General features: G+C 37.9%; 1 protein-coding gene and 1 long non-coding RNA gene across 4 annotated transcripts in view; one reads left to right on the top strand and one right to left on the bottom strand.

Annotated features, from left to right (window-relative positions):
* RAD50 (RAD50 double strand break repair protein) overlaps positions 1–15,798 on the bottom strand; it is a 111,439-nt gene that overhangs the window by 17,691 nt on the left and 77,950 nt on the right. The gene's annotated exons all lie outside the window — the stretch shown is intronic.
* LOC309622827 overlaps positions 7,052–15,798 on the top strand; it is a 153,017-nt gene continuing 144,270 nt past the window's right edge. The window contains exon 1 of the long non-coding RNA XR_014241157.1: positions 7,052–15,151. This is a non-coding gene — a long non-coding RNA (uncharacterized lncRNA). The remainder of the gene's footprint in view (positions 15,152–15,798) is intronic.

The following is a 15,798-nucleotide window of genomic DNA, read 5'->3' as shown; positions in this document are numbered from 1 at the left end:
CCATTGTGGAAAACAGTATAGAGGCTCCTAAAAAAATTAAAACTAGAACTACCATATGCTCTAGCAATTCCACTTCTGGGAATATATCCAAAGGAAATAAAAACACTATCTCGAAAAGTTATCTGCACCCCTGTGCTCATAGCAGCATTGTTTACAATAGCTTAGACACAGAAACAATCTAAGTGTCCATTGTTGGATGAATGGATAAAGAAGATGTGAGATATATATCTATACGTATCTATATATATCTAAATCTATAACATATCTCTATATACACACATATACAAACATACATACAATGGAATATTCAGCCATAAAAAACAAGGAAGTCCTACCATTGGGGACAACGTGGATGGACCTTGAAGGCATTATGTTAAAAGAAGCAAGTCAGACAGAAAAAGACAAGATCTCACTTATATGTGGAATTTAAAAACAAAACAGGGACTTCCCTGGTGGCGCAGTGGTTAAGAATCCGCCTGCCAATGCAGGGGACATAGGTTTGATCCCTGATCCAGGAAACTCCTACATGCCACAGAGCAACTAAGCCTGTGCACCACAACTACTGAGCCTGTGCTCTAGAGCCCACATGCCACAACTACTGAGCCTACATGCCACAACTACTGAAGTCCATGCGCCTAGAGCCCGTGCTCCGCAACAAGAGAAGCCACTGCAATGAAGACTAGCCCCCGCTCGCCGCAACTAGAGAAAGCCCGCGTGCAGCAATGAAGATCCAACCAAAATTAAAATAAATTAAAAAAAATTAAAACAAAACACCAAACTCATAGAAAAAGAGACTGATCTGTGATCACCAGAGGTGGAGGGATGGGGAGATGGGGAAATTGGATGAAGGTGGTCAAAAGGTACAAACTTCCACTTATAAGATAAATATGTACTAGGAATGTAATGTACAACATGATGACTGTACTTAACACTGCTGTATGACATGTAAGAAAGTTGTTAAGAAAGTAGATCCTAAGAGTTCTCATCACAAGGAAAAAATTTTCTTTTCCTTTTTTATTTTTTCTATGAGATGATGGATTTTAACTAAACCTACTATAGTAATCATTTCATAATATGTGTATATCAAACCATCATGCTGTACACCTTAAACTTATACCGTGATGTATGTTATTTCTCAATAAAATAAAACAGGGAGGGGGGAGAAAACTGAGATTTAATCAAATGAGTAATGTGCTCCAGATCAGAGAAAAATAGGATATTAACAGCCCTTGAATATAATTAAAATTAAAAAGGCAGTCAAAATGCCGTCTTTAAAGTCATCAGGCTCAGATAGTTTTATAAGTGAATGCTGTCAATTCTTCAAGGTACACCTAGCTCCCAAGTATATAAAGTATTACACAGCAAGGAGAAACATAAGTAAAAAGAGAAAAAAAAAGTATAGGCCTATTTTGCTTATGAATATAGATACAAACATTTTAAATAAAATCAAATTTAGGACTGAAGGTGTTAAAAACAATGTATCATGACCAAATAGTGTTTATCCCAAGAAACCAAGAACAGTACAACAGGAAAAAAAATTAATTTACTGCATTAAGAGATTAAAAGAAAAAAATTATCTCAATAGGTGTCAAAAAGTATAATACTGAGTTTTGATAAAACTCCTCAATAAGAGAAAAATAGAAAATTTTCTTAATTAGACAAAATGACTATCAGATAGCCACATCAAGCATCAAATTTAATGTTAAAATATACAAAAGTGTTCCTCCTAAAGCTAAGAACAAGAGAAAGATACCTCTTATTATTGCTACTCTAAAATAATGTGCTGGAGATGCCTAACAATTGAGCAAGACAATAAAAAGAAATGAAGACTAAATGAGGGGAACAGAAACAGCAACTTGTCATTGTTTCTGCAGACGATATAACTGTATACTCAGAAAACCTAAGAAATCAACTGAAAAACTATTAAGACTAATAAGGTGGTCAGAAATAAAATAAACTATACATTACCTAGTAGCAAAATCCAATAGGAAACGTAATAGAAAATAGGATCCTATTCATGGTGGCAATAAAAACTATGAAATACCAAGGAAGAAATCTAACAAAAAGGTACAGGATCTAGATGAAAAAGCTATAAAACTTTACAATAGGACAACAAACAAACAAAAAACACCCTGAATAAATATGAGAGACATACTATAGGGGTCCAAAATGGGAGATTCAATATTGCAAAGGTGTCCATTCTCCCCCAAGTAATCCATAAATTAAATGCAATCCAAACAAAACTCCCAACAAGATTAAATAATATTTTTAAATGAAACCCACAAGGTGACTCTAAAGTTCATATTTGAGAGATAATGCAAATGAATAAAATCATAGTACTGGGACAGGAATAAAAACTAAATAAATACACACAGAACTTTAGTGTTTATAACTGACATTTCAAATCAATGGGACAGGTTTTAATAGTGTTGGAAAGAGGAAAAGATTAAAATTATATCACTATCCTTTATCAAATTTCAAATAAAATTCATATAAATTAAAAGATTAAAAATAAATGAGACTATTAAAACATTTTTGTAACCTTAGGATTGGGAAGGCCCTTGTAATTGAGAAGTCATAAACAAAAAGACTAAAGATTTGTCTACCTAAAAATTAAGTCACAAATAACACCATAAAGAAAGTTAATGGGGCTTCCCTGGTGGTGCAGTGGTTGAGAATCTGCCTGCTAATGCAGGGGACACGGGTTCGAGCCCTGGTCTGGGAAGATCCCACACGCCGCGGAGCAACTAGGCCCGTGAGCCACAACTACTGAGCCTGCGCGTCTGGAGCCTGTGCTCCGCAACAAGAGAGGCCGCGATAATGAGAGGCCCGCGCACCGCGATGATGAGTGGCCCCCACTTGCCGCAACTAGAGAAAGCCCGCGCACAGAAATGAAGACCCAACACAGCCAAAAGTAAATAAATAAATAAATAAATAAATAAAATAAAGGAATTCCTTTTAAAAAAAAGAAAGTTAATGGACAAGTGACAAACTGGGAATAACTCCTTGATATGTATGTGGAAAGGATTAATATCTAGAATCTATTAAAAAAAATGATACAAATCACTTAGAAAAAGACAACCTAATAGAAAAATTGGCAAAGAGATGTGAATAGGCAATTCTTGGAGAAGAAATACAAACAGCCAACATATGAAAAGACATTTAACCTCACTATTAAACAGGGAAATGTAAATTAAAGTGAGAGCATTTTTGGTGTAACAGACTGTCAAAAATTAAAAAGGTTGATAATATGAAAAGCAGACATAAAGAAATGGGTACTTTCATACACTACTGGTAGAAACATAAACTTTGTGCTTTTGGAAGGCAATGTGGCACTAACAAGTTAAAAATATACATACCCTCTGACCCAGTAATTCTATTTCTAAGAAGCTATCTTTCTGCTATATCTGCACAAGTGTGCAAAGACATACATTGTAGCATTATCTGTAGTAGCAAGCATTTAAAGGCTTCCTAATATGTCTATCAGTGGTTAAATAAAGTAGGTAATATCCATTTTATAGAATATTATGCAGCCATTAAAAATAATGAGTTATTTACATATATGAACATGATTTTCATCACATGGTAAAGTGGAAAAAAAAAAAACAAAAAACACCTACAGTGTGATACTATTCACACAAAACAAAAAAGATTTGTGTGTACATACATGCAAAAGCACTGTGAAGGAAATGAAAATATGTCACCAATGTACTACTACTTAAGTGCTGAATAAATGTTAGACATTGTCAAGGAAATGAACTGAAGTCCCAGCTTGAACCATGTTCTGTGATTTGCAGAATAATGGAGTAGAGGAAGCATAAATATCTGTAATACAAGGCTGAATGGGTTAAGTGGCACAAAATATTATGGCATACAAAGGAAGGAAAAAATTACATGTTTGGGAAGGGCTCTATCAAGGTAACATTCAAAGGACGAGAAACAGCATAGTAAAATGCAAGGTGTCTTAAAGGAACAAAATTATTCAGTTTGGTTAGAAAATAGTGAGTAGTGAGAGATGAAATGGGAAAGGCCAGGTGTGGAAGTCTTTCCTAAAATTAGAAGAGAATAGCTACCACCACCTTTAAGAAAATTAACCTAGTAGAAGTTTAACAGGGGTGGGAGGGATAACGAGATGGGGGAAGTTACCACAGTAATACAGGTAAGAGTTAAGGAGGGCTTGACTTAGGCGTGGGCTGTGGAAGAAAAGCAGCTCTGAAACAGAACTGTGCAGGAACCCTGTGGGAGCTGACTGCTGACTGAACTATACAGACCCAAAGATTAACCTAACACACTTTTTAGCACTTGGACTTTACAGGTAACTAACATTTAAGAATGACCTTGAAGGTCCATGACCTCTAGTAAACTATCATTCTGCTGAGGCAAAGATATAAATTTCATGGGCTAGAAACTATTGTGGGTAAGTGGTCATCTGGCTGGTTGCATCAGCACCACCATGTGCCCGGAGTGTGCATGTCATTCAGTTAAATGCACATAGTACTAACTCATATTAAGTGTATGTTTTGTGAAAACTGATTCCCAAAATAAAATGAAAAGGTCTAAGATCTAAGAAAATAGTGATTTATAAATCAATCTTATATTTAAATATTCTTAAGAATCTGAAAGATTTCCTTGAAAATTTCAGTAACAATCTGTCGCATTTTATGGGGACAAATGATGGTTTAAGTGGTATTTATAATTTTGGTGATCCATGAAAGTCTTAGGATGTGATCCTCACAAATGACAAAGGCCTAATATATTTACTGTTTTAAGGGAGGCACAATGAGGCCAAAAGACAGAAAGACAAATACCAGTGAAACTATTCTATATGATACTATAATGGTAGTCACATGTCATTAAACATTTGTCTAAACCCACAGAATGTACAACACCATGAGTGAACCCTAATGTGAACTACAGATTTTGGTGAGTATGATGTGTGAACGTATGTTCATCAAATGTACCACTCTGGTAAGGGATGTTGATAGTGGGGTGGGCTAGGGTTGGGGTGGGGGGAGGCAGAGGTATATGGGAAATCTCTGTACTTTCTGCTCAATTTTGCTGTGAATCTAAAACTACTCCAAAAAATAGTCTATTTAAAAAAAGAGAGGGCTTCCCTGGTGGCGCAGTGGTTGAGAATCTGCCTGCCAATTCAGGGAACACAGGTTCGAGCCCTGGTCCGGGAAGATCCCACATGCTGTAGAGCAGCTGAGCCTGTGCACCACAACTACTGAGCCTGCACTCTAGGGCCTGCAAGCCACAACTACTGAAGCCCGTGCACCTAGAGCCCATGCTCTGCAGCAAGAGAAACTACCACAATGAGAAACCCGCGCACCGCAACGAAGAGTAGCCCCTGCTCACCGCAACTAGAGAAAGCCCATGTGCAGCAACAAAGACCCAACACAGCCAAAAATAAATAAATAAATAAAATTATTTAAAAAAAAAAAAAAGAGAGAAAGGGGTATGCGCTAGTGTAGTATGTAGAGCTGTTTTCATCCACGCCCCTCCTTCCTTCTTCACACAGACACCTCCTTTGAATGCCAAGCTAACTATACTGTCCTTCAGCACCTCTTTGCACTATGGCTTCTGCCCCAGCAATTTCTAGATGATTTTCCTTTGTGTTCTAAGCTAACTGCCTCCACTCTTGGACCTGTAATGAAAAGCTTCTGCAAGCCTCGGAGTTATCCACTTTCTAAGTACACATGGGTTCTAGCTTGATGTCACGAATGAAGCATATTAGGCATCCCCAGGACAGTAGTTCAGGGTTTTTGCTGCTGCCCTGCTCTGAGGCCACTTTTAAAATCATCTCAGGACTTAGTCATTAGCAGAGAACTGAATGCCTGAAATAGAGTCATTAGACCAAATGTCATTAGGTCATTAGTCATTAGGTAGACCAAAATCTCACCTGCCAGGAAAAGACCCTTCCAGCTCTTACATCTTTCGTATTTTAGCCATCTCCAGGACTCAAACTACTGAGGAAGGTTAGTTACCATTTTGCAAAATTTGAACTGGATTTCCTCATGTCTCAAGCTATTTCAGTGAATAAAATAATAATTAAAAGGGCCAAATACATGTGTGCCTTCCTAATAAAAAAAATTCATTCAGAAGTAGGATAAAATCAAATAAGTTCATGAAGATTATCCAAGCTGGACAAAAGCAGTAGAAAAGATTATACTTACAAAAGACATTTGCCAACAGTATTATCCTCATCTTTGTTTACAAAATTGTACCAAACTATGAGATATACAGGTTGCCAAAAAATTGGCTAAGATCAATTTTGATTGAATACTCTTCCCTACTGTAGTTACCACCGTGAGAATTTCCTGTCTTCCAACATTTAGGTCAGCGGAAGCCCTCTAGTATAAAGGAAATGATATGATGAGTATCACATTCTACTGAGTATCATGTTCCAAACTAATAGTGGTTTTTATTACTTAGCACATTTTAAAATCCCTAACTTGCCAAACTTAAGTTGCACATTTAAAAGAAAAATGTCCTCTTTTTCTGGATAAAATGTTTAAGACTATTAAACTAATCTCCTAAAACACTTAAAACTGTTGAATTGTTGTATTTCCTTTAGCCAAACTCCCAAATATCAGCTTTTAAAATTCAGGCAATGGTCACCCACTATTAATACAGTGCTTGATAAATATTTGGTTAAAAAAACCTGCGAGTGTGAAATGCCACCAGCTATCATTTGGTTTTGTAATCTTCTTATTTGATGCTACAGGGGCTGCTGATGTGAAACTGTACTGTACCCAAGACAAGAATGAGAATGGTGGCCATGAGTGAGTCCTGGTTAAAGCCCTCACCCCCAAGCTCTCCTTGAGTTGTAAGAAGCCAGGCTCTGAAAAGACTCAAAGAGAGTTGGCTGCCATGGATGCAAAACTTACATGTTTTCACTGAGTCTCAGAAGAAATATGACTTAATGTGCAACATTCCACATCTGGGGGAAAATGACAGTGGAACATTTTGGGGATAGGGTAGAACAGTGTACTTTGATATATTCCAAAATCACTTAATTTTAATTCTTTTAAGTGATTTTAATTCTTCTTTTAAGGGGGTGGATAAGGGGTAATAAATTCTAAATAATGGATGTTTTCCCTCTTCTTATCTAGTGTGTCTCTGACCATTGGCAATGCTTACAATCAGTGATTGTTTTAGATGATTACTAATAAAAGATGGTAATCAGCTTTTCTTGAAAATGCACTGCTAATTTCCTGTGTTACCTTAAATAGACAGATGAACGCAACAATTACAATGACTGCATGCTGCTTCTAAGAGGTGAAACAATAAGGGAAATTTTGGACCTTACTTTCTTCTAAGTGAGAAGGCAAATTTAAGGCTCACAGTATAAACCTTAAGAAGATTTGCAAGCATAAGCCCACAAACACTCAATTTTGGAGAAATCGGTACCACTTCTTTTCTTCTCATTTAGAAGAACCCATCTGATAACCAGATAACAGAACTCAGTAAACAGCCTGACTTTGTTCCTCAGGCAAGCCGAAATTGCTGGAAAGCACCACTGTACCTCCCCACCCCCACAAGCTCCTGGCTGGCCCCATCAAGCTCCCTCACATGCCCTCACTCTGCTCAGTGTGATGCCTCTATGACTGAGGCACTTTTCTCTACTGAAACGCCTTTCCTTCATTATTCATGGCCCAGGTCAAGTACAGACTATGGAGCACCTACCATGGTCTCCCCTATTAAACTGTTACCACTTTGCAGGAGGGACAGGGTATGATATTTCTGTCTTCCCAGAGTCTGCCAAGAGAAGACAGAACAGGGGTTTTTGAATGAACAGGTGCCTTATTGAGGGAATTCCTCTTGTTCCTGCTGTCAATGGCTCTCAGGGTCTGTAGGGATAGCAGGAGGGCTCCTAGGTATAGTTTTCTATTTAGTTAACACATGAAATCCCAGGTCTGCAGGTCAGTGTACTAAGAGGAAGAGCTACCTTGTAGCAGAATATGTGCACATAAAATTTAAGACAAAACCAACCTACATAATACCTAACTTGGCCCCTCTGTCCCCTCTAGTTAGCACTCCATTTTTCTGCTCCTCTTCACAGCAGAATTTTTTAAAGAATTATCTATACTCACTGTCTCCATTTCTTACCACCCATTCTCTCCTCATCCAACTCTAAGGCTTCAGTTCCAACCATGCCACTGAGATTGCTCCCCAAAGTGATGAACACCCTCCATTTTATCAATTTCAAGGGTCACTTCTTAGTCCTTCATCTCATTTGACCTCTCAATAGCATTAGACTCCTGAAATACTTTCTGTACTTGGTTTTCAAGCTACCACGCCTTTAAAATTTTTCTTCTACTTCATCAGCTACTTTTTCACTGCATTTGTAAACATCGTGAGTTTTGGGACCCTTCCCATCTCTATCCACAGTTATTCCATATGTAATCTCATTCCATGGCTTTAAATACTATAGATATGATGATAATTCCTAAATTTATACATTTCCCCTGAACTCTAGACTCCAGATTATACATCCAACTGCCTGCTTGACATCTCTACTTAGAAGTCTACAGGCGCCTCAAACTTAAAGTGTCCAACACAGAACTCTAGATTTTCCCCTCCCCAATCTTGCCCATTTTAGGGAATGGGAATTTGCTTTCCCAACATCCTACTGCTCAAGAAAACACATGTAGGATAAATCCTTCTTTCTTTTGCTTTTCCTCCCCTACATTCAATTCAGAAGCAAGGCCTGTCAACTCTATCTCCAAAACAAAAATGGAGTCCATCTACTTTTCTCCATTTCCACTGCTACCATCCTACACCAGTCCACCACTCTCTCCTGGGTGCCCCTATAATCCATTCTCCACACGGCAACGCATGTGATTTCTTCAAACTATGAATCAGATTACGTTACCTCCCTGCTTCAAACTGTCCAGTGACTTCCTATCACACTTAGAATAAAATCAAACTGTTAACCAAGGCTGCAAGGCATGGCATACTCTGGGAACCATCTTCCTCTGACCTTATTCCCCTGCTCACTATATTCCAGCCATGCTTGGCTTCTTCCTATTCCTTGAACACCTCATGTTTGTACTGGTCTTAGGGCCTCTGCATCAGCTACTCTCTCCATCTGGAATAGCTTGCATCTCAGCTTTGTGCATATCTTGCTTCCTCTCATCAATCAGGTCCCAGCTTAAATGTCACATTCTCAGAAAGATTCTGCCTTAGAAAAGGCCTAAAGTAGCCCCTCAGTTATTCCCATCACCATAGTTAATTTTCACTGTTTATGGATTTATTTCTTAATTTTCTGTTTCTTCATCCCTGTATACTTAGTATACAGTATCTAGAACAGTAGCAAACATGTAAGCACTCAAATCTTAATTGAACACAATCTTAATACATATGACAATATATATTATGCACATACATACATACACACTTTGCTGAGGAGGTATAAAATATATAAAAATAAATTGACTATTGTGGCTCTAAACCAGGAAGTATGAGTTAATTAACAGTTAGGAAAACTTTCTATATAAATATTGATATTAGTTTTTTAAAGGTTAAAAAGGGTGGGGCGGGGGGGACCATGGTAGCAGCACAGCAGAGTGGGAATATAAAGGCCTTAGTTCTGAGATCTAATTTATCTCAACCATTTAGCTGGGTAATCTTGGACAGTCTTCTTAATCTCTCTGATGAATACTTGCCCTTTACACGTAGATGCCCGAATTCAATCAGATTATGACTAACACATATTAAGTATTGAATTAATATTAGTATCTCCTCTGCAGAGCCCCTGCCCTTGAGAAATTTAGTCTTAAAGCATGTTTAAATAGAAACAACAGAAACCCACGTTTTCTTGGTCAAGTTCCTTAGTGCTCTTAAGAAATAGAGAATTTGGGCTTCCCTGGTGGCGCAGTGGTTGAGAATCTGCCTGCCAATGCAGGGCACACAGGTTCGAGCCCTGGTCTGGGAAGATCCCACATGCCGCAGAGCAACTGGGCCCGTGAGCCACAGTTACTGAGCCTGCGCGTCTGGAGCCTGTGCTCCGCAACAAGAGAGGCCACAACAGTGAGAGGCCTGCACACCACGATGAACAGTGGCCCCCGCTTGCCACAACTAGAGAATGCCCTCGCACAGAAACAAAGACCCAACACAACCATAAATAAAATTAAAAAAAAAAATAAAAGAAAACGCTCCCTATTTCACTTACAAAATTAATTAAAAAAAAAAAAGAAATAGAGAATTTAACAATATACATTAAAGAATGTAACACTGGGACTTCCCTGGTGGCACAGTGGTTAAGACTCTGCACTCCCAATGCAGGAACCCCAGGTTCAATCCCTGGTCAGGGAACTAGATCCCACATGCATGCTGCAACTAAGAGTCTGCATGCCACAACTAAGGATCCTGCCTGCCGCAACTAAGACCCAGTGCAACCAAATAAATAAATAAAAAATAAAGAATGTAACACGACAAAGAAAGCTGGACTAAATGGCCGGTAAATTTCCCTTTTAATTCTGACTCTATACTGAATGCTATAATGGACTTAAAAAAAAAAAAAAGGTTTCCATTTCATAGATAAGGAAACTGAAGCTCAGGGTATTTAAATAATTTGCTAAAGGTCAACAGTCAGATTCAGATTCAGGTAGTCTCTAGAGACAATACTTTTAACCACGGATTATGGATTTTTCAGGATTCAAGAAGATGAAATTTATCAACTTTTACACAAACATTTCTTGCTGTTTAAAACTCAGTTCAATTTTTTCATCAAAACCAACTTAAGTCATCCTATTCTGTACAGTAGATTTTTACTGATAAAAATTGGTTTTGATTTTTGCCTCTTCAAATAAACTTGCCAGTAAGGACTGGGTTTCCTATTCCTTAGTGCTCAACAAATGTTTGGTAAGTTTACTGCACACATAGCATCAGTTGGGAAAGAACTCAAGAAGTAAAAAGCCTTCTAAAGGCATATATGCCTATAGCTGGAAAGACTAAAAGGAATTACGGAATTTTTTTTTTTTAAAAAGACAAATGTTATATATGAATAGTCTACCAGGCAAGGAATTTTTTTTCTTTTTTTTTGGCCGTGGCACAGCATGTGGGATCTTCATTCTCCAACCAGCGATCAAACCCGAGCTGCCTGCAGTGAAAGCGCCTAGTCTTAACCACTGGACCACCAGGGAAGTCCCCGAGGCGAGGATTCTTTAGTAATGTCTTGTTTATGCTCTTATTTCAAAACATTAAATTTCAACAATTTAAACCGTTGGATCTAAAAATCTAGGAGAGAATAATTTCAATATTTGAAGAGGTTTAAAAAAAAAAGTTTCCACTTGGTACAGACATACATATCCATGAGCCTTTCTGGACCCAAGGAGCACTGTAATGTTAACTTATTCACTCACAGTGAAAGAGGACAAAAGATGTGTCCCTCCAAAAGTCATTGTAGAAGTCGAACATAATCCAACAAAAATCTTATTAGTATTTATTTTTGGAAATAACATAATTGGCTCAATTCCAATTTTCACTTATCTTAAAAGACTATGTACTTTCCAAAATTTGTACATGCCAGAGTTATAGCTAGGTGATTCTGGGGCCACCTTTGCTATCATCATTAACTAAAAGAATCCTCATACTGAAAAGTGGGGTCTTCCTGTCCTCCTGAGCCTTGTGGTCTGAATGCCACTGCTGAGGCTGGTCTGTTCACTATGCTCTTTCCAGAGGAAGCCTTAAAAGAGAAGAGACCCAGGGGCTTCCCTGGTGGCGCAGTGGTTGAGAATCTGCCTGCTAATGCAGGGGACACGGGTTCGAGCCCTGGTCTGGGAAGATCCCACATGCCACAGAGCAACTAGGCCCGTGAGCCACAACTACTGAGCCTGCGCATCTGGAGCCTGTGCTCCGCAACAAGAGAGGCCACAATAGTGAGAGGCCCGCGCACCGCGATGAAGAGTGGCCCCCGCTTGCCACAACTAGAGAAAGCCCTCGCACAGAAACGAAGACCCAACACAGCCAAAAATTAATTAATTAATTAATTAATTAAAAAAAAAAAGAGAGAGAAGAGACCCTGTCTGTGTACTTCTCTTAGCACTGAGGAGGATATTTTCCTTTTTAGAAAACAACAACAGATAAAATCTAAGATGACCGATAATTCTCCTGCTACAAATACCTAGAAATGCTAGACAGTCTGATTTATAAAAAAAAATTACTTTACATTATAGCTGAGTTTACAAGAAAGAAAGGCAAATCCCTACGTGGTGGAAACAAAGATGGAACTAAAAACCAGAACGGTCAATGTGTGATATGATACTGCAGCTGAATTTAGTTATTATTTTCATAACCCAGAGTTTCAGTATTATAACCCAGGACAGAAGATGAGGCATAGGACCCAAGTGAGGCAGAAAGAAGTGACTCCCAACATAAAGGCTAAGACTCTTGAACAGCAACCTTCAATAAAAGAGTGGAAAATTAATAATTTGCAAGTTCAAAGTACTGGGCAAATGCCTTACATGGTTTTAAGGTCCTTTGTTATACCACCAGTGTAGTTCAGGAACTCCCAAATTGAAAAATTAACATAAAAACTAGACTTAGGCCAGTGTTATCCCAGAGTGCCCAGCAGATACAAAACAAATCTCTGTGGGGAGGGACATCCACACAAAAAGGTCACAAGGGCGCTTCACAGGAAAAAAAAAAAAAAAAGCACTACTAAAGATGAGCTTACAATTAAACACTACATGATACCCAAGAAATACTTCACTAGGGCTAGAATCAGCACACAAAATAGTAGAAAGAGACTCCTAAAAATGTGAAATAAAAAAATGACAATGTGGGGACTTCCCTGGTGGTTAAGAATCCGCCTGCCAATGCAAGGGACATGGGTTTGACCCCTGGTCTGGGAAGATCCCACATGCCGCAGAGCAACTAAGCCTGTGCGCCACAACTACTGAGCCTGCACTCTAGAGCCGGCATGCTGCAACTACTGAAGCCCACGTGCCTAGAGCCTGTGCTCTGCAACAAGAGAAGCCACTGGCATGAGAAGCCCACGCACCACAACAAAGAGTAGCCCCTGCTCGCTGCAACTAGAGAAAGCCCTCATGCAGCAACAAAGACCCAACACATCGCCCCCACCCCGCAAAAAATAAAATAATTTTTTAAAAAATGACAATGTGAAAGGGAATATGAAATATGTATAGTTAAAATGAGTAAAGACATACAAGAAGGAATCAAAACACTAAGGAAAAAATATATTATGAAAAAAAGAAAAATTTCTGAAAATGCATAAAATAGAACTTAATGGAATTGAAAAATACATTGAAATACTGAAATGAAAAGTAAATTTAAACAGGACAACTCAACAGGCAGTATAAGCAGCAGCTAAAGAATCTGTGCACTGGAAGGTATTTATGAGGAAGTTACCCAGTGTATTACCAGTATATTCAAGAGGGGTTAAGCAATATGGAAGGAAAAGAATGAGAAGGTTTATTTATGTCTAATGAGAAATGAAGGAGAGGATAATAGTAAGAAATGGGGGAAGGATAATACTTGAAGAGATAATATATGAGAATTTTCCAAAATTAATGAAAGGTATCAACCCTCAGATCAATAGGCATAATTCCTGAATAGAACTAAAACTAAACCTACATCTAGACGCACTCTAAAAAAATGCAGAATACTGGAGACAAGGGAAAAATCTTAAAAGAACCAGAGAAAAAAGGCAGATTACCTCCAAAGGAATAATTAGAATGATTTCTCAACAGCAAACATGGAGGTCAGGAAAAAATGGAATATTTTCAAAGTACTAAAAGAAAAAAACAACCTTTTAATCTAGAACTTATGCTCAGCTAAACTATCAAGACTGAAAGCAAAGACTTTTCAAAGACTGGAAGAGAATTTACTATTAACAATCCTTCACTGAAAAAAATTATTAAAGGATGTACTTCAAAAAAAAAAAAAGAGAGAGAAACTGAAGCTAAAGAAGGAAGGAGTGGGATTTACAAGAAATTGGTAAACATATGTGGGCTTATCCAAATAAGCACTGACTATGAAACCATAACATTAATTATTACTAATTTGAGATGATATAAAAACAAGGTAAAATGAAAATACCAGACAATAGAAACACAGCAGATAGGAGAAATTAATTAACATTCAAGAAGAAGATAAAGCAAGTCATATTAGAGACATGGTTCTTAAACTTTGATGTGCATTGTAATCACCTGGAAGGCCTGTTAAAACACAGCCTGCTGGGACTTGTCCCTAACATTTCTGAACTAACAGGTCTGGAGTGGAAAGTGAGAATTTTCATTTCTAACAAGTTCCAAGGTGATGCTGATAATGTTGCTCCAGGACCCCTTTGGGAATCAATACATTTGATTTTTTTAGGTTGAATATGCATGTTAAAAAATTAAAGGTAAACACCCAAATAACTAAAGTATAATATATCATTTACAACCCAAAGAAGGGAAAAAGGAGGAATAAAGAAAAATAAATCAATCAATCCCATAGAAGTCAGGAAAGTAGAAAAAAACTAGAAATAAATATAACTAAGTAATCAATCACAATGAAATGAACAGACTAAATTCACTAGTTAAAAGACAAAAGATGGACAGACTGAATAAAAAACAAAATTTTGCTACATGCTGAATATACTGTAAAGTTGTAGCAATTACAACAGTCTTGGTAATGGGACAGAGATAGACAAAGTGACCAATGAAACAATATAAAACCCAGAACTGAACCATGCACACATGGAATTCTGACATGACAGAAGTGACACTGCAGATCATTAGAAAAGGATAGACTTCTCAATAAACAGAGCCAGGACAACTGGTATCCATAAGGGAAAAAATGAAATTGGATTCCTACCTCATACTGTACATAAAATTCAATTTAGAATTAAATACTTAAATGTATTTCAATGTGAAAAGCAAAACTGTAAAACTTTTAGAAGAAAATATAGGAATAGGGAAGGATTTCTTAAGACACAAAAGAGCTAACCATAAAAGACTGGTAAATATAACTATCTTACAATCAAATCTGTTTATTAAAAGACACTATAAGAAAGTGAAAAGATAAACAAAAAACTTGAGATGATATTTATAACACATATAACTGAAAAAGAATTAAAATTCAGAAGAGCTAAAAGAACACATGCAAATCAGTAAGACTACCAATAATACATTAAAAATGGGTACAGGGACTTCCCTGGTGGCGCAGTGGTTAAGAATCCACCTGCCAATGCAGGGAACACGGATTTGATCCCTGGTCTGGCTCCCACATGCCGTGGAGCAACTAACCCCGTGCTCCACAACTACTGAGCCGGCACTCTAGAGCCTTCAAGCCACAACTACTGAGCTTGTGCACCACAACTACTGAAGCCCGCACACCCTAGAGCCTGCGTGCCACAACTACTGAAGCCTGCATGCCTAGAGTCTGTGTTCTGAAATAAGAGAAACCACCACAATGAGAAGCCTGCGCACCGCAACGAAGAGTAGCCCCCACTCTCCATAACTAGAGAAAGCCCGCGGGCAGCAACATAGCCAAAAATAAAATTAAATTTAAAAAAAATGAGTATAAAATACAAACATTTCAAAGAAGAAACATGATCAAACATAAAGAGATGTTCAGCATCATTAGAAATTGGGACTGCAAATGAAGACCACAATGATTTACCATTTAAAACCCATTAGACTGGGGGAGCTTCAAGATGGTGGAAGAGTAAGATGTGGAGATCACCTTCCTCCCCACAAATACATCAGAAATACATCTACATGTGGAACAACTCCTACAGAACACCTACTGACCGCTGGCAGAAGACCTCAGACCTCCCAAAAGGCA

Source organism: Balaenoptera borealis (genome assembly GCF_965194805.1).
Source record: "Balaenoptera borealis genome assembly, chromosome: 2".
In the NCBI taxonomy this organism is placed as follows: domain Eukaryota; kingdom Metazoa; phylum Chordata; class Mammalia; order Artiodactyla; family Balaenopteridae; genus Balaenoptera; species Balaenoptera borealis.
The sequence above is the reverse complement of the archived record's forward strand: the minus strand, read 5'-3'. Positions and strand labels throughout refer to the sequence as shown.